General features: G+C 44.2%; 1 protein-coding gene across 3 annotated transcripts in view; it reads left to right on the top strand.

Moving 5' to 3' along the window:
* The first annotated feature begins 11,589 nt into the window (after window positions 1-11,589).
* The window catches only part of FRMPD1 (FERM and PDZ domain containing 1), an 89,811-nt gene continuing 77,765 nt past the window's right edge, over window positions 11,590-23,635 (top strand). Inside the window, exons 1-2 of one of the 3 annotated variants that reach the window (XM_066256716.1) lie at window positions 11,635-11,695; window positions 11,959-12,159. The gene's annotated coding sequence lies outside the window, so the exon portion shown is untranslated. Of the gene's footprint in view, window positions 11,696-11,820; window positions 12,160-23,635 lie in introns of those variants that run through there. The other 2 variants (XM_066256714.1, XM_066256715.1) reach the window with 2 other exon arrangements.

Here is a 23,635-nt window from a genome sequence, read left to right as displayed (position 1 = left end):
CTGAGTTGTCTCTCATATTTTTGAGTACATCTCTTGATACTTTTTCAGTTGTTGGTCAAGTATTAAACTGTACATACATAAGTTATTATAGTCTACTGGTGCTGACATTAAAAACAATTTATTTAGACAATTAATTTTAACAGAGTGATATTGGTCAACTAGATTACATAGATTTAGAGAAAACATCTCCAGATCATTTTGACATTCGATTATGTTGTATACCCATACTGGTGCTGACATTTTACCACTTCAAGTAAAATGTATATAGGTCTCTTAAACCATTCTCCTTTTTAATATAATTGTCTTAACTATTCCCTCTCTATATATTGAAAACATCTAATAATATTATGATTTTTGCTTCCACTACCAAATATACATTTTAAATGCAGGAGGAAAATGATAATATATTAATCAATATTTTTATCCTTTCTCTTATTGGTCACAAATTCTCTTATTTTTTTTCTTCAACTTAGCTCTTTCTTTCTTTCTTTTTGAGAGGAAGAGAGAAGAAGGGAGAGAGATGATTTAGTTGTGATATTTCTGTTGTTCATTAATTGCTTTCTCATATGTGCTTTGACTGAGGGGCTTGAGCTGAGCCAGTGACCCCTTGCTCAAGCTAGTGGTCTTTGGGCTCAAGTCAGTGACCATGAGGTCATGTCTATGGTCCCATGCTCAAGCCAGCAACCCCGCACTCAAACTGGTGAGCTTGTGCTCAAGCGGACGACCTCAGGACTTTGAACCTGGGTCCTCAGCTTCCCAGGCCAACACTCTTATCCACTGCACCACCGCCTGGCCAGGTTAACTTAGCTTTTCTTTTCATTCCTGAAGGATATTTTTTACCGGTTATAGAATTCTGGGTTAACAATGCTTTCCTTTCAGCAGCTGAAAATGTTGTACCATTTCTTTCAGTCTCTATGATTTCAAATGAGAATTCTGCTGTCATTTGAATCGTCTTTTCCTTATAAGTCATGTATAATTTCTCTCTGCATTCAAGGTTATTTTGTCTTTAGTTTTCAGAAGTATAATTATGATGTCTTCGTGTGAATTTATCCACTCTGGAGTTTGTGCACCTTCTTCAACCTGGGCTTATGTCTTTTGCTAAATTTGGGGAATTGTCAAAGATGAACTCTTGAGCTACTTCTTTTGTCCCACTGTCTCTCTTGTCTCTCTTTCTGCAGTGCTGATGTTATAAATGTTAGCTTATTTCTGCTCATTTTGAGTCTATTTTCTCTCTGTTGTTCAGAACAGCAAATTTTATTAATCTGTCCTAAAGTTTATTGATTTTATCCTCTGCTACCTCCAATCTACTATTAAACCTATCCGGTGGTTTTTAACTTCTCTTTTGTGTTTTCTAATTCTATAATGTCCATTTGGTTACTTTTATAACTTCTACTCCTTTGCTGATCTTTTCTATGTTATCATTTGTTTCAAGAGATTCACAATTGCTTGTTGAAGCATTTTTATGATGTCTGCTATAAAAGCATTGTCAGATAATTCTAATATCTGTAGCTTTTCCATTTTTGCATCTATTGCTTGTCTTTTTCTCACTTGAGGGGAGATTTCTCTGCTTCTTGGTATGATGAGTGATTTTTTTTTATTTTACCCTGGAAACTTTGGGTATTATGTTATGAGATTCTGGGTCCTATTTGAATTTTCTATTTTAGTAGGTCTCAACTGATGCTGTAGTGGTGGGAAAGGAAACACTGCTTCATTGCCCCTGGGCGGGGGTGGAAGGCCAAGTTCCCCACTCAGCCTCTGCTGGCACCACCCTGGGAGGGGGCAAGAGATGTGTCTTGTTACTTCAGAGCAATAGTGGAAGTCTAAGTTCCCCACTTACTTTCTTAGCCTTTATTGACCAGAGCCGGAAGAGTAGGAGTGTTGTGTGTCATTTTTTTTCCTGTGGTGTTTGCTGGAATAAGGTGGGTGTTGTCACAAAGGCTTCTGTCTTGTTAGGCTGCCCTTTCCCATTCCTTTGGCTATGGATCAGACTTTTCTTGAGGCTTATTTTGTCTGTGCCTATTAGCATTTCCTAGTCGTGGGCTTCTCTAGCGCCCATCTGGAATATTTGGAGGCTAATAGAAACCACAGGGAATTAATTCATTGCCATGTTGTCTTAAATCCTTAAATCCTTAGCTGGCCTACCTTCTCTCCTCATTATTCATGAGTTTTATTACATTTGTTTGATACATTATGTCTAGGGGTTTTAGCTGTATTTAGCAGAAAACTAGGGAGAAATGTATCTTGTCCAGAACTGCAAGTCTAGGTATATGTTTTTAAATTACAATGTGTAGCATTCATTATGTCTTTTTTTATAGATATTTATATATATTCATTTTAGAGAGGAGAGGAGAGAGAGAGAGAGAGAGAGAGAGAGAGAGAGAGAGAAAGAAAGAGAGAAGGGGGAGGAGCAAGAAGTATCAACTCCCATATGTGCCTTGACCAAGCAAGCCTAGGGTTTTGAACCCGGCGACCTCAGCATTGGAGGTCAACGCTTTACCCATTGCACCACCACAGGTCAGGCTCATTACGTCTTTTCTATCTGAAAACACAAGTTTCTGGAAGTCTGTAAGATTTTATTATATTACTTCCTTATTGCTTTGCTCCCTGCTTATTTTTGCTCTATTTGGTACTCTTATTACTTCTGTATTTTCTAGGTAGTTTATTCATGCTTTTTAATCTTTTCATTCACAATTTCTATTTATTTGAGTTTTTGGCTTGGTACTAGGGGATTATTCTTCATTTATACCTTTCAGATCATTAAACCAGTTTTCAGTGGTGTGTACTCCATTTTTCACTTCCACAATTAAAATGTTTGCATTTAGAAATTATCTTTTTAACTTCCCAAAGCTGTTTTATCTCGCTTATCATTTTCAATCTCTACTTGAATCTCCTTATGCTAAGTGAAATAAGCCAGGCCGAGAAAGGAAAATATCATATGACCTCACTCATATGAGAAATCTAATGAACAATGTGAACTGAGGAACAGAATAGAGGCAGAGGCGGGGTCAAAGGGACCAGAGGGACAGCAGTCAGAGGGAAAGGGGATGAGAGGTTGGGATCAGAGAAGGGGAAGGGATTAGGGAAATTATATACACATAACACAAGATAAAGAGAGCAGGATAGCAAATCTTGGAGGGAAGAGGGGAGGGTGTTGGGGGGAGGGGGCAAAGGAGGTATGAAGGGGAACACGGGGGTGGGGGAGAGGGAGATATATTCAAAGGGTCACTTGAAATTATGTAAACACAATAAATTAAAATCAATAAAAAATTTAAAAAAATCTTATTTTAAAAAAGCTTATTTTTTCTTGTTTAAAATCTATCCTAACACGAATTCTCTCTTCTAGTTATTTAGCTCTCTTCATCTCCTTTACTTTTTCATAGCACTTTACAGTTTGTAAAACACCAGTCAGAAAAATCATCCCATTTTATTCTCTTATGAGTAAATTGAGTTATGCAGGATGAACATTATGATCCCCATATTACAGATGAAGAAATTGAGACAAGCTCCAAGAAGTCAAATGATTTGTATAAACTGGGCTTCAAATTCAGGTGTATCTGAAGAAAGCGGTAACGGGAGATGGTGGCCTCTGTCCCTGGGGCTCTGAGACACAAGCGGTAGTGTGAAACTACAGTCACCTAAAGCAGTGGTCCCCAACCCCCGGGCCATGGACCACTACCGGTCCGTGGGCCATTTGGTACCGGTCTGCAGAGAAAGAATAAATAACTTACATTATTTCCATTTTATTTATATTTAAGTCTGAACGATGTTTTATTTTTAAAAAATGACCAGATTTCCTCTGTTACATCCGTTTAAGACTCACTCTTGACACCTGTCTCATAAGTTCAACAATTATATTTAAAAATACCACAGTTTTTACGCCAGTTACATAATTTTATTTTGTGCATTTATCCGTCCCACCCTAAAGGCCGGTCCGTGAAAATATTTTCTGACATTAAACCGATCCGTGGCCCAAAAAAGGTTGGGGACCACTGACCTAAAGGATTCAGAGCAGAATTGGGCCTGTGGGAATTAGAGCAGACGTAGTGGCAAGATCAGGGTAGGGCCACACAAGGCACTGGCCACAACCTCAAGGGCATGTCTTTGAAGCTGATCTTAGAAGCTGATCTCTCAAAAGCCAAACCAACAGAGGAAAAAAAATTTTTTTTAAGATTTTATTTACTGATTTTAGAGAGAAGAGAGAAAGAGAAAGGGGAGCAGAGGGGTGGAACAGGAAGCATCAACTCATAGTAGTTGCTTCTCGTGCGTGCCTTGACCAGACAAGCCGGGGGTGTTGAACCAGCGACCTCAGCATCCCAGGTCAACACTTTATCCACTGCGCCACGACAGAAAAACAAAAGAATTTTGAAAAGAGGTAAAAAGGATAGAGTAAAAGATGCTAAAGCTACCATATTTTCAAAACTGTCCCTCAGAACACTGAAAAAAAAATTTTTTTTAAGTGAGAGGAGAGGAGATAGAGAGACAGACTCCTGCATGTGCCCCAACCAGGATCCACCTGCCAACCACATCTGGGGCTGACTCTTGGACGCTTGAATCAATTGAGCCATTGACTGTGAGTGGGGAAGAGAGAGAGAAAGAGAAGAGGGAGGGGAAAAGAAGCAGATGGTCTCTTCTCATGTGTGCCCTGACTGGGGATCGAACCCCGGATGTCTGCATGCTGGGCCGATGCTCTATCTGCTGAGCCAACTGGCCAGGACCCAGAACATTGGAAGATTTATCATTTGAGGAGTGAGATAAAATCTTGTTTGATAGGATACATAATGAGCACAAATATATTTAATTATGATAAAAAGAGCAAAAATAACAAATAGGAAAAGAAAAAGAAAAAAAATTGTGATAATCATTCTCAAACCTTTGCAAATTTGCCAGCCTTTCCCTCTGTTTCCAATCAAGTCATTAAGTCCATTGCATTAGCTATTTATTAGAGTACCAGCTTTATCAAGGAGCAGAGAATGTGATTAGGAACAGGAAAAAAAGTTTAAGCAGACAAGGAAGGCTTCCATGAGAGCAAAAGAAGCAATCCAGAAAGGAGACATGTTTTTCAAACTTTCACACCCTCTCCCCTTTCCCAGAAGAAAAAGTAGGTCATATTTGGGAGAATGACTGTGATCAAACAAGATTTGGAGAATACTGGGAGAATGATCTGTCTTCACTAATATACAGATAATCGACTTTCTAGCCCAACTCCCTATTCTTAGTATTTTGCAGTTAACTGGAGAATTCATTGTTAAGAAATGAGCAGTGAATGTCTGCTTCTGTGTCCTAGAATTGTGGGAGTAAGAACATGTTGTTTTTATGTCATCGTTTCTCTCTGTAAAGCAACAATTTATTTGTCCTCAAGAGGTAATATAATCCTCATGATAAGCACCCCATTTCTTTTGCAGGCAGCAGCAGAACCTCTCTTTTTTGACTAGAAAATACTTTAGCTTCTTTAATCTCAAAGAATCATCCAATTTAGAGCTCAAGAAAATTCGGTTGTCATTAAGTATAATTTCCTCCTTTTACAGAAGAGTAAACTATGGCCCAGAGAGATGATGGGACTTCCCCATGACTGCATAGCAAGATAAAGACAAAACTAGATCCTAGAACCTGAGGCACTGCTTTTCTACAAGCAGCTCGCTACAGTACTGGCATGGATCTCAGGTAGGGTATTCCTAATGGTCTTCCTATAATACTCCACTGGCCCATGAGTCTTGGTGCAATGAAACATCTCTATGAAACTGCCTTCATTATAGTTCAGTATTAAGTTGATCTTGAATATTAAAAAACATGTAACCAGCTTATACAGTATAATAACAAGTCTCTTAATCAAACCAGTCCATTCCCAATCTGGTCTGGATTTATATTGTATTTAAATCACTACACCTTAAAAGGCATAAGCCTCTGGTAAGCAGTAAGCACTCAACAACGTTGAATGATGCCACCTGGGGGTCCATTAAGGAATCAGGTCATTTTAGATCTGAAAGAGACCCTGAAGGTCATTGTGTCCCACTCCTTTCTTCTGCTGCCTGAAGAGTGAGGAGATTTGGGCAAGTGCAGAACAACAGTATTAGAATCCTTCCTATCACCACCGCCCTTTCCCAGACTGGGGTTCTTTTTTTCACCTGCACTGTTCTCATTCATTTGATATGAAGGTATTAGAATTGCCAATTTACTTGTGTTCTGGTATACAAAATGAATGTTTCTAACATCTAATTTAAAAACGCTACTTCATACAAAATGAAAGGATCAGGGTTTCGTTTTGTTTCTTTTTTCAGCCATATGGAATTTGATCGTTCTGAGGGGGAACAGAAACATGTCCTAAATCACTGCAGACAGTAAAACTGAAATTTGAAGCAGTAAACTATTCTATTTCGGGAACAATAGATTTGAAGTCAGAGAGAGTTAGGCATTCTAAGAAGGAAATTATATAGAAACGCTAACTCTTAAGTCAGCTCTCAGAAATATTTGAATGCAGTGGAGATTAATACAGATAAGGAGAAGGTATGGGCACTTAGCAGTTGACAAATGGCACACTCATGCCATAGAGAAAGCAAACTTTTAGCCGAAATGGTACTTATGGGAAATAAATTCAAACCTCAGATGTTTTAGTCAGGAAGTCTCATTAGGATGCAACAGAGCTTCTCATTATGGGTTATTACATAGTGTCACTAAAAAAGGAGACACATCTGAGAGGGACAAGGCATGACCAAACAGCAATATGAGAAATTTCAGTCATGCTTTATATTAATAATGGATCATTTGATGCTATTTTTTCACCAAAAATGAATTCAGAGTGAGAAAAACAGAGGTTAAAAGTGATCTATATTGAAATGACAGCTGCTAGGGCAAAACTCTTTTGAGAATCTTATGTATATTTTATTCATTGACTTATTCATTCATTCATTAAAATAGCTATAGAATTCTAGGAAAACAAAAATAAATGAGATATTGTCTTTCTAAAGGAAGTCTCAAGAAGAACCGTGTAAATGAATCACTATAATGTGGTGTGCTCTGTGCTTTATTTGAAGAATAAACCAAGTACAGCACAGACACAAAGGAGGGACTGGCAAAATTCAGAAGAGAAGACATTTAAAAAAACAACAACTTTTTTGTTGAATTGATTGGGGTGACATTAGTTAATAAAATTATATCGTTTCAGGTGTACAATTCTATACTACATCATCTGTATATCGTATTGTGTGTTCACTATCCCAGGTCAAGTCTCCTTCAATCATCATTTATCCCCCCAACATCCCTTTCAACTCCCCCACCCCCCTTTTCCCATACTGTTGTCTATGAGTTTGGTTTCACCTTTCACCTTTTTCACCCAGCTCCACCACGCCCTCTCCTCTGACAGCTGTCAGTCTGTTCTCTGTATCTATGAGCCTGTTTCTATTTGTTTGTTAGTTTCTTTTGTTCATTAGATTCCACATATAAGTGAAACCATATGGTACTTGTCTTTCTCTGGACGGCTTATTTCACTTAACATAATGCTTTCCAGGTCCATCTATGCTGTCACAAAGGGTAAGATTTCCTTCTTTTTTTGTGGCCAAGTCATATTCTATTATGTAAATGTATCACAATTTTTATCCACTCATCTGCTGATGGATACTTTTGTATCCTGCTAGTTTACCAAAGTCATCCAGCAGTTCTAGTAGTGTTTTGGTGGAATCTTTAGAATTTTCTAGATACAGTACCATGTCATCTGCAAATAATGACAGTTTTACTTCTTCCTTTCCAATTTGGATGCCTTTTATTTCTTCTTCTTGTCTGATTGCTGTGGCTAGAACTTCCAGTACTATGTTGAATAAGAGTGATGAAAGAAAGTGGACATTTCTTTAAAAAAAAAACACTTGTAATTTTGCCCAATGGGTCTGGTGTTGGCTGTGGGTTTGTCAGATAGGCCTTTATTATGTTGAAGTATGTTCCCTCTATTCCCACTTACTGAGAGCTTTTATCATAAATGGGTGCTGGATTTTATCAAATGACTTTTTGAATCTATTGATATGCTTATGTGGTTTTTACCCTTCATTTTGTTCGTATGGTGTATCACGTTTATTGACTTGTGGGTATTGTAGCAACCTTGTTTCTCTGGAATAAATCCCACTTGATTATGGTGGGATCTTGTTAATGTATTGCTGGATCTGGTTTGCTAATATTTTGTTGGTGATTTTAGCATCTATGTTTATCAGGGATGTTGGCCTATAATTTTCTTTCTTTGTAGTGTCTTTATCTGGTTTTGGAATTAGGATAATGCTGGCCTCGTAAAATGGGATTGGGAGGAGGAGAAGACATTTTTGACCAGAATGTAAAGGGGAAAGAAAAGTTTTTCTAATAGTTTGTGGTAAAGGTAGGGAAATGAGAAAGCTTCAGAACAGGTAAAAGTTTATGCAAAGTATTTGGCAGTATGAGATTTAGAATCACATATGAATCTCAGTGCAGCCACTTTAACACTGTGGAATCTTAGGTACATGACTTTACTTCTTGGAGCCTCGAGTTTCCTTCTTTGTAACAGGAGCATGGTAATCCTTACTGCATATACTAATTATGAACAGGACTAACAGAGCTGGCTAGCAGGTAATGAACGCTGTTCTATCTGTACTAAGACTTTTCAGGTATCCTTATGTTCCCTTTGCAGAGGAAGAAACCTAGAACTGAGAGATTATGGAACTTTCCCAATATTACACAGGTTAACAAATAGCTGCCTTGGTATTTGAACCCAGGCAGTTTGGCTCAAGACTATTTTTTAGTGCTATGCTCTATGTCTTTCATTATAGGAAACATTGTGTGAAAACACTTAACACAGCACCTGACATAGGAATAAATTATAACTATCTTCACTATTGTGACATATGATGTGCCCAGGAACATAAGGTATTTGGTATGCAGGCATGGGGTGAGGTGGAGAGGAGGCCACAGCAGTAATAGGTGGGCTCCCCGAGGGCTTCAGGCCAGGATAAGGAGTTAGAACTTTACTGCAAGGTCAAGAAGGAACAATGGAGGTATCTTCAGCAGGAGAATGACTTGTCAGATTTGTGATTTAAAAAGATCACTGGCAGCAGGTGGCAGATAAATTGCAAATAGGCAAGACTGGAGACATTCACTGTGGCCTCATCCGGAAATGGCAAGGGCAGCAGGATGAAGAGGAGAAAACATGTACATGAGATATTACAGCGATAGAGATGACTAGACTTAATGATCAGTATGGTATAGGAAAGAGTCTAGAATGTCCCATTGGTTTCTGGTTTAAGTGCCACTACCAGTTGAGATATGGAAGCAATGCCAAAGGGGTAAGTTAAAGGGAAGATGCAAGTTGGGTTCTGGCTCTGTTAAGACTGGGGCACCTGAGGGACATTCAGGAGATGTCCAGCAGGCAGTTATGTCTCTGGCTTTGGAGAACAGAAGAAAGTCTGGGCAGAAGCCCTATAGCCAATGGAATCGCTCAGCGAGGGTGAGGAGAAAAAAGAAACCATGAGAGGACATGAAGAACTTTTGGCATTTAAATAGCTGGTGGAAAAAGGAAGGCTGAGAGGGAAGAGCAATCAAAATGGGAATGTGAGCAGGATGGGACCCAGGAGCCAAAGGTGAGATTGTTTGCACATGAATACATAAAGTACCCAAGAGGTGGCTGCTTCTGGCCTGGGCAGTTAGAAAATTGAGAGGCACAGGACCAAATTCCAAAAGCAAAATTTGTATATGTTGGACAGGAGAGCTGAGTTTTTATTTTCCTTTCTGGAAAGTACCCTCTCCAGTCTTTAATCTACAAGAGTAATTTGGTTATTAATCTTTATCTACAACACAACTTAAAAAATTAAACCTTATTTAGAGATAACTACAGCTTCACATGCAGTTTTAAGAAATAATGCAGAGAGGCACAGCACTTACTTGTTTCAGAAGCTTACTTTATTTCCATCATGGCTCCAGAATTTTTCATGTTTGTCCAGGTCTCCTAATGGTGCTTATCCTGGGGCAGAACTTTGTACACTATATCTAGAGTGGAGACAGGTGAGGAAAACAAACTTCAAGGAGTAAAGGGCTAACTCACCCCATGGATGTGGGTGACAGATGCTGGGGCACTGACAGAAAGGAGCTTTGGGTGCAGGTATCTAGGGGGCTTTCAAAGACAAAACCTCTCAGGAGAGTTTTTGGATAGAAGCCTGGATTTGGGAATGAAGGATATAGAGGCAGTAGGTACTGGAGTGCTTTCTTCATCTAGGCCAGGTGGGCTCCAGTGTGCTGAAATCAATGTTACTTGTTTCTCTCTCTTTCTCTCTCTCTCTCTGAACAAGGAACACATTTATCTGGTATTGGCGCTCCATTCCATCACCAGAATGGTCTAACACACCAATCTGACAGTGCTCTTCCCTACTTCAAACTCCCGCCATGGCCTCTACTGCAGACTCTCCTGCTTCAGCTCTGGCTCCTGCCCCTCCCTCACTGGGATCTCTCTCATCCTGGATCTTTGCTCCTGAAGCCCCTACCTAGAAGGCTCTCTTCATGGTCCTCCTTTTCATGGACCAACCTGGTTGCCTTTTAGGTTTCTGTTTAGAGGGCCTCCTTTCCAGGCACCAGCCATGGCCCCGGTGGCACTCTGGGCTCATGCTGTTGTTATAGGAACTGCACTGTATTAAGGGTCCATTAGACAGTACATTCCATGAAGACAGGGGCTGTGCTTTATTTCAGGCTTGATCTCATGTCTATTACAGGGCAGGGACCTAGTAAGTCTTGAGTAGATATTTCAGCAAGGAAAAGAGTTCTTGGACAGAGGCATGCATTTGAGTATGATGGGTAGGGAGATGGTAGGGCTGGAATCAGAGGAGCAAGTGAGATGGCCTAGGGATTCAGAAGAAAACTGAATGCAGAGTCCTAGGGCGCCCCAGCATTTAGGGTTTGGGGGTTTGAGAAGCACCCAAGGAGATCAAGAAGCAATGGTTAGAGAGGCCAGAAGAAAGCAGGAGTCCATTGCCCAACTCTGAGTTTCCAGAAGCAGGTGAAGTGGACCGTAGTGCCCGATGTGGGCCCACCTCTTCCATCTCCCCTCAGCCCGAGCACCTGGGGTAGGGATCAAGTTGGGCTCATCTGCCCTCCCCGCCCCCCCCCCCCCACACGCACACCCTGCAAAGTCCCACATAGCTGTGTGCTCTTCGAAAGGCCTTGGAATAGGAGAACCAGGAGAAGGGAGGTTTGCGAAGGGGTGTCGTTCCTAGGGACTCTTGTGGGCTCCAGTTCTAGCCCCACTGTGGCGGGTCTGGGTGATCTTGGGGGGGAGCACTCCTCTCCGACCTCAGCCTCTCTGGGTACTCGGCGGAGGCTGCGTGCCCAGACAGGGAGCTGGGGGAGGCCGGCAGAGGCAGGGCCTGGGTGGGAGCGGGACCGCCCACTGCGGCGGGCCGGGACCTCCAGGGCCCGCGGAGGCGGCGCGCGGGGCTCCTCCCCCGGGGCGGGGGTCGCGGCGCCGGCAGCTGGCGGCCCGCAGCTGCAGCCTCAGCACCTGCCGCGGCCAGACGGCGCGGGCGCGGCCGGGCCCTACGCCCCCCCCTCCGGCTGCAGCCGCGGCACGGGAGGCGGAGCCCGAGCCGAGCCCGAGCCGAGCCGCTGCCCGAGCCTTGCCCGCGTCCGAGCCCGCCGCCGGGCGGGGCCGCCCCTCGCCCAGAGCGCCAGGTCCGCGTCCGTGCGGGCGGCCCCTCCTCTGCAGGTAAGGGCGAGGTCCCCGCGCCACAAAGTTTTGGGGGGCTGCCGGTCCCTGCGCCCCGGGCCTGCGCGAGCTGCACACTGCCTGCCGCTCGGCTTCCTCCGCGCTGCCCTCCGCCGTGCGCTCTGCTTGCACCGCCGGCCCCGGGTGACCCGCGACCACCTCCAGTGGTCTTGTCCCCACTCCTGGAGGGGGCGCGTCCGCGGGCTGGTTCAGGGCCTGCAACGGTTAAATCTTTACACAGTATCAATGTGTTGTTGCTTAAGTTTTCGAGATCTGTATGGTGTAGTGCAAAGAGCGGCAAACAAGGAGGCAGGAGACCTGGGTTCAGGTGCGGTCACGGCCAGCGCCAACTTTCTGAGTGACCTCCGACCAGCCTGCCCTGCCCGGTCTCGACGGCCACACTTAGACCGGGAGGGGTTCGCCAGGAACCGTCACCAGGAGCGCCATGCCTGTATTACCATTTTGTGAGTCAAGGGGCACCCCTCCGAGTGTCTCAGTTCCGGGGTTCTTGGGGGTGGAGAGGAATGTTGGGACCCACATAAGTCCGTGTTAGGGGTCCTGTTACAAACATGCAGTAGCTTTTGTTGAGCTTTAGGAGGGGTGTTGAGTCAGCCTCTGGGAATATTTGATGCTCCCAGGGCTGGGAGTCGGGTCCCTGAGGGACCCTGGCTCCCGGTGGCTCCTCTGTCATCCACTGTGTGACCTTGGGCAAGTACCCTTACTGGTGTTGCAGCCTATAAAAAAGAGGGTGTGTGTGCAGTAGGTGATCTTTGAGGTCCTTCCGCTGTAAATCTGGAGAAGTAGAATCTCCAGGTCTTCGTAGTTAGGATCAGTTTGAGTAGAGGAAATATTTCACCAAGAATTCACCCAGCACTTGCAGATGGGCAATTAGAAAATAAAGAAGGCATTTGCAATTTACTTTGGGAACCCCGAAATAGATATGTCAAGGACTAGTGAATGCTAGCCTTCCCTCCTTCAGTGCTTTGGATCATCATAAAATATTCAAGGCATAATGATTTGTTTTCAAAGTGGCTTATAGATCAGGAAGTGTTTCTGTTTGCGAATCAGTTATTTTTATAAAAACCTCAAAATAGCTGTTTAGTAAAAAATAATGCACAGTTCCAGGGGTCCTGACACAGATGCCAGCATCTGCCTGTTTCTAAAGTGTTGGTTGAGATGTTTTCTGATTAAGCTGATATAAAATCACTCCAGATCAGGCATCCTTTGGATGTTCAACGTAAGTGTGGTGGGTGAGAACTACAGTTTTGCAAACGCACATTTTCCAGGACAGGTGAATTCTGGTGCAGCCGCAGCAGAACAAGCTTGAGGTTTGTTCATCCTACAAGATGAACTTTGTCCAATCTCTAGTCCCCCTGGTGCTGCAATGATCATTTTCTCCAGTGTGTGGGTGAAATCCATTACTATGAAAGGATTCTTATGGAAAATGATTTTATTATTTTATTTCTTTCCTTAACTTCCCGGTTTTAAGTTTCAAGCTTTATGAAACCAGAAGACTAGTGAGTATGCTTTGGGACTGGAGCAGGAAGATGGCAGTGTTGTGGTACGTGTTTGCTTTTCTTGCCCAATACTCGGTACTGCGTAGGGGAAACTAATTCATCCAAAGCCTTTGATCTCTCAAATGCATTCTAATGCCACCAGCCTTTCTGTTCTTCATTCTTCAGTGGTTCAGCAAACACTTTCTCACCCTCACTCAGGACGACACAAATAGGGAAAATACCAATCAGCCCTACCCTCAAGGAGCTCAGGTTCTAGTGGGGGGAAGAGAGGAATTAGATCACAGGCCATTCTGGGAGTCATCGACACATGGGACCTCTGGGAACACTGAGGAGGCTGGATTATAACTGGAGAGATAGAGGAAACCTGCATCATGGAAGGCAGAAGAAGAGGATTTCAACAGGTGGTAGAAAGTGGCAAGGCTATTTTAGGTCAAGAATCTGGTGTGAGCAAAGCTACAGAGACAGGAAAGCACAGGGCCCAGATGGAGAACAATGAGTGTGGTGGAAGCACAGGGAAGTCAGGACACTTCAGAGCAGAGGACAGTGGACAGAAGTTCAGGAGGTTCTGAACCTGGCCTTGAACCCACACTGGCTTAGGAACATTGGGCCTCTGAGTCTCACTGTTTTCACTTGTAAAAGGGAAATAATAGTAATTCCAAACTCACAGAGTTAAATGAGATCATGTGTAAAAGTGCCTGAGTATTTGCCTACAATGGGTGTTTGATAACAGTTCCTTTTATTAGTGTGTTCATGGGCAAGCTCCATAAATGTTGCTGGACACCATCGGGGTATCAAATGGTGTTTTTTTTTGTTTTAGCAGATGTATTGATTTAGAACCTTACCATCAGGATGGACTTTCTGTGACAGTGACATTTATATTCAAGGAGCCTCCTGATTCAAGAGTCAGGGGCTTTTTGTTATTTGGAGAGTGCTCAGATTAGGCACTGTCATCAACAGCAGCCAATACCCATTTAATATTGTTAGGTGCTGGGAAACCACAGAGGGGTTAATCGGAATACACAGTCCCTGCCTCCCACAAGCTTATCGCTCCATGCTCAAGGACCCAGCTGAGGGGATTTGACAATCAGACACAGTTATAAATATATCAGCATCATCCATGTATACTGGGAATGGGGTGCTGCTCCCATCTGCCCTAGTGGAGGTTGATGGGGATTTGCAGCAGCTAAGGAAGGAGAATCAGACAGGCTGTAAAGGACGATTGTGCAATACCTTATGCTCCTGTATAGTGTCACGTAGCATCCACAATACTGTCCTTCGTTTGTTTGTTCAACAGTTATTCATGGAACACCTACTCTGTGCCAGAGAATTATTCTAGGTGCTACAGGAATACATTGGAATGAAAGGGAAGATCCCTGCCTTCCTGAATTTATATTCTAATTGGAGAAACACAATGTAAAACAAGTAAATACATAAATAATTATAGGTTGTGCTAAGGGCTGGGAAAGAAATAAGCAGGGTAATATGAGGGAAGAGGGGGAGGGGGTGCTCCCTTTGAGGATGGGCAGGGAAGGCCTGTCTGAGTCATAGAGAACCAAAGGAGAGAAGGAGCTGGTCATGATGAGAGCTGAGGAAGGGGCAGTCCGGCTCTGCAAGAGGCAGAGTAGCTTCATGTATAAGAAGGCAGACCCTGGGGCCACACCTCCTGGATTTGAATTCTGGCCTCTCCAACAAATACATAGACTCCAGAGTCAGGTTATTTAATCTTCTGGGCTTCCATTTCTTCATCTAAACTAGGAATAACAACCCCACCTGACAGGGTTGTTGTGAAGATGAGATGAGTTGATGTATGTAAAGTATTTAGAATAGTGCCAGGTATGGAAGAAGCACCAAATAAAAATTAAATGAAGGGTGGGCAGAGGGTGGGCAAACTGTTCCAGGCAGAAGGAATAGAAAATGCAAAGCCTGGAGGCCTGAAAGGGCTTGATGTGTTACAGGACCAGACAGGCTGTCTTCACAGACATTATCCCCATGGGTTATGGGGAGACTCTAGAGCAGGTTGTCTGCCCCTTCTATCCAAAATCATGGTTTTGGAGTTCTGTAAAGAGAAACACTCTGCTTCAGTACTCCCCTGCAAGGTCAGGCCCTGAGTGGGGTGGTGAGTTGCTGTTGTGGCTGGTGCTGCTTTAGGGGCATTCCACTGGAGACCCACTTCTTCAGGGTCTCTCTTCTTTTCTTACCCTTCCTCTCACACCCCTCCTCCCTTCCTCTCTGTCCCCCCTCCTTCTCTCCCTTTTCCTCATCTCCTTTTTCACCAGCAATTCCTGAAGAGGAGTGCCCCAGAGGTGCTCATCAGTGTGCAGAGGGGAAGCCTGGGAGGGCTGAGTGCCTGGAACCATCAGCGCTCCCCTTGCCCCGTCACTGTGGGACCATGGCCAGCACCCCCCTTCCACTCCCAGGTGGGAAATGCCAGAGCACACGAGCTTAGTCATCTATAAACTTACCCTCCTCACTGGAATTTAGTCACTCACCAACATTTTTATTCCTTAGATCTCTCTCAAACATGTCCCCCTATCTCATTCTCTCTCTGAACCACAGGCTTCTGTTTTCTTTAAAGCGTAAGGATAATGAAATCCAGAGTCCTCAATTGGGAAGACGTGATGGGCTGTCCCCATCTCTTCTCTCAGTCCCTCAGTCCCCCTCCTCCCTCACCATTCTACCGGATTTATGTAATCCCTCCCACCCACCCCCAGGTCTCTAGGCTTTTGCTCCTCCATTTGGCCCCTCTGCCTAGTGTGTGCCTCAGCCCTGGTGGCCCTGCTCATGCCTGAAGGCCCAGCTTACATCCCATCGGCCCTAGGAACTGTCCCCCAGATCCCCTCGTCCCAAGGTTTTCACCTTCTCTTGATCTCCCACTGCACGGAGTACCTCTCCTAGAGACACGGTCACCACCAACCGTAAAGGATTCTGTGTGTGGTCACTTGTGTATGTGGCTGTGGCCTTGAGAAGTCCCTGGGAGGGCGGGCACAATGTCCCTCTTACCCTCACCCCACAGCCCTGCTCGCAGAGCCTCACTATAGTGCAAGCTTAATAGGTGTTTGTTGCACTGGGTTGACCAAAGCCTGTGGTTTTCCTGAGACCTGCAAGCCAGAAACACGTGGCTGGAGCTCAAAGCATCCGGTGCCTACTCATGTAGGCCCTTCATCTGACGAAGACTTGCTAGAACCTCAAAAATGAGTCTGAATTTTGAATTTAGCTTTTCAGTATGCCCTATTTTAATCAATATCCTATGTAAAAATTGAGACTTCAAGCTAGATAAACTTGGAAATAATTATTTATATTATGAACAGATTCTGCACCATATTAAAAGATCTGATATGGAAGACTATCAAATACCAAACATGCCTGTGTACTTAACACCATTCAGTATATAAAATTTTGATTTATGCACAGCTGTTGTAACTGTATTTCCATTACAGCCTAAGATATACATCAAACTTAATAGACATTCCTGGAAGCAGGATAACACTGTCTTAAATTTGTTTTGGTAACTACTGATTACATTATGCAGCTCTGATAATATGAGAATTAAAAAAATTAACTCTGCCCAAAGGACAGTGGAAAGCTTGATTTGGTGCTCTGCCGATTGACGGGAGGGCAGTAAGCCATTATTTGCATTGAAATGACACTATTTTCAGAGACCCACCTGATGTTCAGAGACCTTTCTGCCTGGGGTTAGAAATGGTTCAGGCTTCCAATCTTTCCATAGTTGCTGCTAAATGATGTTTACGCTTAACACTGAATCTTTCGGGGGGGAAAAAGAGAGAGAGAAAGAGAGAGAAAGAGAGAGGGGGAGAGAAAGCAGTAATTACGGGCTAGAAAAGATGTGGTAAATCTAAAGTATGAAAGAATGTGCTTTTGACCTCTCTGGAGGAATGATCTGAGCTCGGCCACTTCAGTAAAAGAGTAACACGGCACATTTTCAAAATCCTGAACAGAAAGAACTTCAGAGAAATTCATCCGATGCAATGGTGCTAGTTCTCTGAGATTTTGGTTTAAGAGAAGACAGATGTGCAGGCAGAGAAGAAATGTTGCCCTTCCTGTTCTTTTGAGTATCTAGAACGTAGGGTTTGTGCTTGTCACAACCAGCAATAGCAATACCACTCCCAACCCCCTGCCCCCAAAGCTAACTTGTGAGCATCCATGCCATTGTGCTTCTGAGTTACTGCTTTGTTATTTCCAAATGTTGAATTTAGAAGGATGAGAAAAGGAAAAGCAATTATCAAAAAAAAAAAAAAAAAAAGATTTGTTTTTATAAAGATTATTTGTTCTTATGAAAATAATTCAATTGGTAGTCTCTCTTCTCTGTGGTTTTCCCTGGGGAAGGACATCAAGCCCAGGCTGTCCAGGGCGCTCTACTGGCGCATGTGCTATTGGCTCCCCGTCCGGTTGGAGGGTGATGTTCAGATGAAGGTATATGATCTGCCTTCCTGGGGGTAGAGGATCTTTTGTAGGCAGGAGTAAGAAGAAGTAATCATTTCTTTACTGAGCTCATTCCCAAGTAGTTGCAGTACTTAGTCCTTCACAAATGCTGTAAAACAAGTTTCTTAGAGCATTCTTAATGAGTGTCTACGTTCTGAAAACCTAGATTCACGCAGGGTATTTTACAGGATATTTTAGCTAACAGCTATGGGCCTTCAAACAGTGTTGCCAATTCTGGGGATGATCAAGAGCAGCCTCTGTTTGGTGCAGGAATTCCCCTAACCCAGCCAGCCCCTCTCTTCTTAGACCACCAATCCCTGAGGCCCCCTACGCCATTGTCAGTTGGCTCTGGTTACTAGGAAGTTCATTATGCTGACCCAGACTCTTCCTTCATGCAGTGGCTGCCTCATTGGCCTTGATTCTGGCTGTTGGAACCCCACAAAAAAATCCATTTCTTCTTTTCTTTGACAGCCATTTAAGCCATTTAGACATTCAAAGGTAGGGATCAGGTTCCTGAGTCTTCACTTCTTCAGTCAGAATGCCCTGACTTGTCCATTCCCCTGAAAATGACAGAGCTAAGAGTTGACACCGCTGTGTAGATGGTGCCTGACCAGCCTGGAGGACCACAGCAGCCCCACTTCGCCTGTCTCTGCGTTAGCACCGCCGGAGGCCAGTTAGGCTCCCTGTGTCCTCCCCCTAGTATGCTGTTGGGCCTTCTTATGGGCTCTACACTGGGCCACTGGGGAGCTGCATGCATGTCAGTGTCAGAGAGGCCTGGTGGGCTGTGGAGGAGGGTGCCTGGAACCAGTGGCTGATGTGGAGTCGCTCTGGGGAACTCAGCCCCCTCTCTGGGCTCAGATCCTCATCAGTCTGATTACTTTAAGGTGCTGCATTGGTTTCCTGTAGCAGCTGCAACAAGTCACCATAGTCTTGGCTTAAAACAGCAGAAAATTACTCTCTCACAGTTCTGGAGACCAAAAGTCTGAAGTCCAGGTGTGGGCAGGGCCACACTCCCTCTGGAGGCTCTGGGGAGAATCCTTTCTTTGCCTCTTTTAGTTTATGGTATTTCTTGATTTGTGGACACATCACTCCAAGCTGTCTTCTTGGTCCCATTGCCTCCTTCTCTTCTATGTCAGATTTTCCCTCTTAGAAGGACACTTCTCATGGGATTTAGGGCCCACCTGGATAATCTAGGATAAACTCCTGCTTGAAGATCCTTAACTTAATTGCACCTGTAAAGACCCCTTTTCCAAATAAGGTAACGTTTATAGGTTCTTGGGATTAGGATGTGGACATATGTTTTAGGGGCCACTATTTAGCCTTTGGGTCTCCACTTTCTCTCCAGCTACGTGACTGTCTTATCTCTCTATTGTGTTTGAACCCAGCTCTCTGGAGTCACCAGCCTCAGGTCTTCAATCGGTTTGAGTCATGTTTCTCTTCCTGCAGCATCATGGCTGCTGTTGTGAGGATGCCCGGCCGCTCCAATTATCCTGCTCCACAGATGTGGGTGGGGGCTCGGGGTGAGGCTGCCCAGGAAAACACAAGTTTTGCTAGTCCACTCCCTCATTTTCACCAGCGTGCTCTAGCTGGTCAGTGGAGTTTTTATCAATGGGAAGGGAAAGCTGTGGCTATTAAAATATTCATGACCAGTTTTTAGACTTAGGGGAGATTGCACAGTGAACGTGCTCAGACCTGAGATGGGACACATAAGGGAAGACTTAATGTCCTTGTGTTTCCCCTCTGATTTAGTCTCAGCTCAGCTCATTGAACTTGAGGGAAATTATTTATATTCTCAGTGCCCAGTACATATCTCTTTCTGTAAAAAAAAAAAAGAAAATAAAATAAAAGAAAAATAATCAGGAAATGCCACTTTGAAGCCCTGAAAGTGTGTTGGAGTGTGACCTTCTTGCCCTTTAACTAGACTGTTTCTGAAGTCCCCTGGTTCTTTAAATGGGACCTTCAGTCTATTGCTGGTTAGTGGGCTCTCCGAATGTAATGCGCAGCACAACGTGCTTTTCTCCAAAAAGTGTGTGCACCATTTGGTTTGCAGTTGATATTCCAGAGAGCCAGAAAGGCCTGGGGCAAGCTGGAGTGTTGAGTCTGGTGAAGCTGGTGGGGGAGCTGGGGGAAGCAGAGGGAGGACAGCGGCCCGAGGGGGTCTAGCGCTGAGCAGCTCCAGACTCGCTTGTGGCTGTCACTGCTGCTCCAGGATTACTGGCTCACACCTGTCTGGTGCATCCTCCCGGACTGCTGCTCCACACTGGTTAATGTGCTTTGCTCAGAAAGGCCTGCACAAGGATGGGGCAAGAGAGGGCTGGAGGAGACAGGTGAATCAGCCTGGTCCCGACTGCAGCTAACAGCAAGTCAGAACAGGGTAGGGGCTGTATGTTACTGAGATTCATGGGAGCCCAGCAGAGGGCTCACCATGCCTTGGGTGAGATCCAGGAAGGCTTCCAGGGGGAACTGGCATTTAAACTGAAACCTAATAGGTGAGTAAGAGAGAAAGAGAGGAAAGGCAAATAGAGCAGTACACCCCAAGATGTCCTCCGTTGTATCCCCATCAGGACCCCAGATTGCCCTCTGCCTGATCATCGACCTAGAGCTAAACTGGAAGAACCTTGGGTCTAAAAGGATCACGTAGCAAGCCAGATATTCCTTACTACATGGAATATCTGCTTGGAGCCCCAAGAACAAGGGGCCAGGAGCAGTTCAGAGACCTCTGCTTCTCATTTTGCTTCTGGTTTAAAGAAAAGCTATTTCCCATTTGACAAGGCTTGTTTGATGGAGCCGCTTGGAAATATCCCCACATCAAAATGCCGTGCTTTGTCTGGGAACTCTTGTCCAGGCTGGGAAAGCTCTTCCACTCCTGTCCCCTCGTGCCTCCAAGATAACACTGCCCAGATCATGTGGTCACAGGGTGTTTCTATGGAACCTGCCCCATTCGACAGTGAGCCTCTCTGGGGCAGGGGCAGAGCCCTGCTGAGCACTCAATTCGAAGGGAGGAGAGGCACAGTGTGGACTAATGAAGGGCTGATTCTGATGACTGCCTTCCTTGCATCTGGCTCCCAGCTGCCCTCCTTGCTCTTTCCAGTCACAAGTGGTATCCTAGTTAAGTCAAAGGCAAATGTGGGCCTCTGCATTTCTCTGTCTCAGACCGGCTTCTGAAGTGGGTGTGGCCTGTCAGCCTAGTACAGGTACTAGGGATGGGCGGTCCCTACTCTGTACTTTCAGAGGTTAGGGAGGCTGCAGAGCTAACGTTCAGCCTCTGGAGCTGCTGCCTGGGACATGGCCAAGCCCACCTGTGAACTTGCTCACTCAGTCCAGCCAGCTCTTCCTTAGTACACTGTCGCCTAGGACTAGAGTCAGAAAGGCAGTGAGGAGCAGGAAGAAGGTGCCGGGCTTCTTACTCAAACCAGCCATGGGTTTTCTAGTTGCATGACCTGACATACATTATTTACCATATTTCCCCATGTATAAGATGCACCCTTTTTCAAAAAAATTAGGGTCTAAAAACTGGGTCCATCCTATACAGTGGTTATAGTTATTTTACTTGCATTTCCCGCTTTTTCACACTTGTTTTTGTGCTCATTCGTCATCAGACACAGATGAGGACAAACTAATGGGTAGGAGTTTTGACAGTGATGAGGAGTTGTATGAATTTTACTTTGATGAATAAAACTTGAGTTCAATAATTTTATGTAATACATTTTTTTTTCAAATTTTGAGCCCCAAAATTAAGGTACATCTTATACATGGGAGCATCTTATACATGGGGAAATATGATACTTGCTTATTTAAGTAATTAAATGTGAGTGTTAAACTTCTAAAAGACACAGGGAGGATACCATCGCTGTTTTCAACCTACACATGATAAACATTCAATAAATGTTAATGCCCTTTTTATATTATCTGCAGGGCTGCCATGGAGAAGTGAGAAAAGACTTGCTCCGTGTGTTAGAGACTGTTCAGATCCAAACTTAGTTTTCCCTCAAGTCGCTATCCTTTCCAAAGTCTGTTAAGCCCTTCAGCCCAATTCCTCAACATTGCTAACATCTGGATTTCTTTCTTCCATCTGCTAATTACCACCAACTCTCTGTTGTGTATTTGGAGAGGTTGCCTCCCCTGTCTGGGCCTCCGTTTCTTATCTCTGGACTGAGTTGTTTCCAAGGTCCTTTGTAGCCCTGGAACTACATTTAATTTCACAACAGAGGTTGATCCTCCTCCATGCGGAAGGTGATATTCTAAGCCCCAAGGCATATAAGGATAGAGAAACAGTCGCCAGCCTTGTAGTGGTCACAGCCCAGTGTGGGGACAGACAAGGGGAGCAGTGTGATGAATGCTGCTGTGGTAGGGGCTGAGTTCAGAGCTGGAGGAATTCGAACCAGAAGAGAGACAGACTGGCCACTTGAGGAATACATGGGCTCTTTGCCTTCAGGAAAGAATTATCTAGAAATGCTTGTTGCCTGCATACAAGTATGAGCAATGGAAACTGGTTCCTCTCAGGTGGCATTAGAATTTTCCCTTTGAATTGGAATTATCAATATGGAAAATCCTAGCAGAAATGGCAAGTATTAGGGACCTTGTGTCCTCTCTTCTCCTCCTGCCTTTCTGCAAAGAAAAAAAAATCCAAATCTCCAGAATATATTGACCTTTATTCACAGAGCTCTTGGGATGTGCAGCGCAGTTTAACAAGGACCGTTTGTGTGCCTGAGAAATGTCTAGGTAGACGCAGAATTACATGCCTAAAGAGAATTAATCTGTCTTTTGCCACGATTATGTTCAGAGCTAATTTTCAAAGGCAGTTCCAAATTCCCCAGTTGTCTGAATGAGAGTTAGATGCATACAAACTGCACTCTCATCCCGTCTCTTGTATTTATTCCGCCCAATTTAATTTGGTTAGATTCCATAAGCTTTTATTGATTTTCTATTACAAGTTAGCCCAGTGTTGAGAGGCTAGTGGAACGAGAGAATGTATCACTATCCAGAAGTTCCTCCTCTAGCTGGACTGATAAATGTATACCGAGGAATAAGTGAACAGAGCCATCTATTCATTGGGGATTGCTGAGTACATTGGTGTGAGTGCCAGGAATCCTGCCTCGGGCACAGAAGTGTGGGGAGATGGATGGTGAGCATGGTTCTTCAGGAGGCTTTTGGAGGAGTCTGCACTGGAGAAGGGCCAGGGATTGCAAGCAGAGTTGAGGTGCAGGAAAGAGCAGAGCAGCAGGTGAATTCAGCATGAGCTGACTGTTCACTCTCATCTTCAATCCCTCATTCTCATGCCTTAATAATGAAAATATTCCTTTTGCACACCACACTTCAGCCTTTGCTCACTCGGTTTCCTCTGCCTAGTCTGCCCTGTGTCCTCACCTATCAGCGGACATCCGAGTTATCCCTTAATTCTGGTCTACTTCTGCTGTTTGGTCCTCATTAACAACTCTCCCTCTCCGGGCTTTTCACTACGTTTTGTTTATACTTCTCTCTTAGTATGGTGCCTGGAGCTTTACAGACCCCCCCCCCCAAGAGATAGCAGGTGAATGAAAAGGCTGAGAAAATAAATGACTGATTATTGGGTTCTGAGTTTGACTTGCTACTGGAACTGAAATGTTAAGAAAGGAGTGGAGCGCACCGAGGGGAAAATGTGGGTGGCAGGAGCTGAGCTGGGCGACCGCGGGACTGCCTTTGGTGGCGGGTAGGGGAAGTACCTTTAGGAGAGGGAATAGGATGTTGACTTTCCAATGGATAGATGCACATGGTAAAAAATAATACTCTGAAAAAATACCATAGACGTGAAACATATGGGGAAAATCTGCCCAGAGCAGTGGTCGGCAAAGCGCGGCTCACCAGTCACATGCAGTTCTTTGGCCCCTTGAGTGCGGCTCTTTGGGCAGCTTAGGAGTACCCTAATTAAGTTAATAACAATGAACCTACCTATATAGTTTAAGTTTAAAAAAAATTGGCTCTGAAAAGAAATTTCAATCGTACT

This window comes from Saccopteryx bilineata, chromosome 2 (assembly GCF_036850765.1).
Source record: "Saccopteryx bilineata isolate mSacBil1 chromosome 2, mSacBil1_pri_phased_curated, whole genome shotgun sequence".
NCBI classification, from domain to species: domain Eukaryota; kingdom Metazoa; phylum Chordata; class Mammalia; order Chiroptera; family Emballonuridae; genus Saccopteryx; species Saccopteryx bilineata.
The sequence above is the reverse complement of the archived record's forward strand: the minus strand, read 5'-3'. Positions and strand labels throughout refer to the sequence as shown.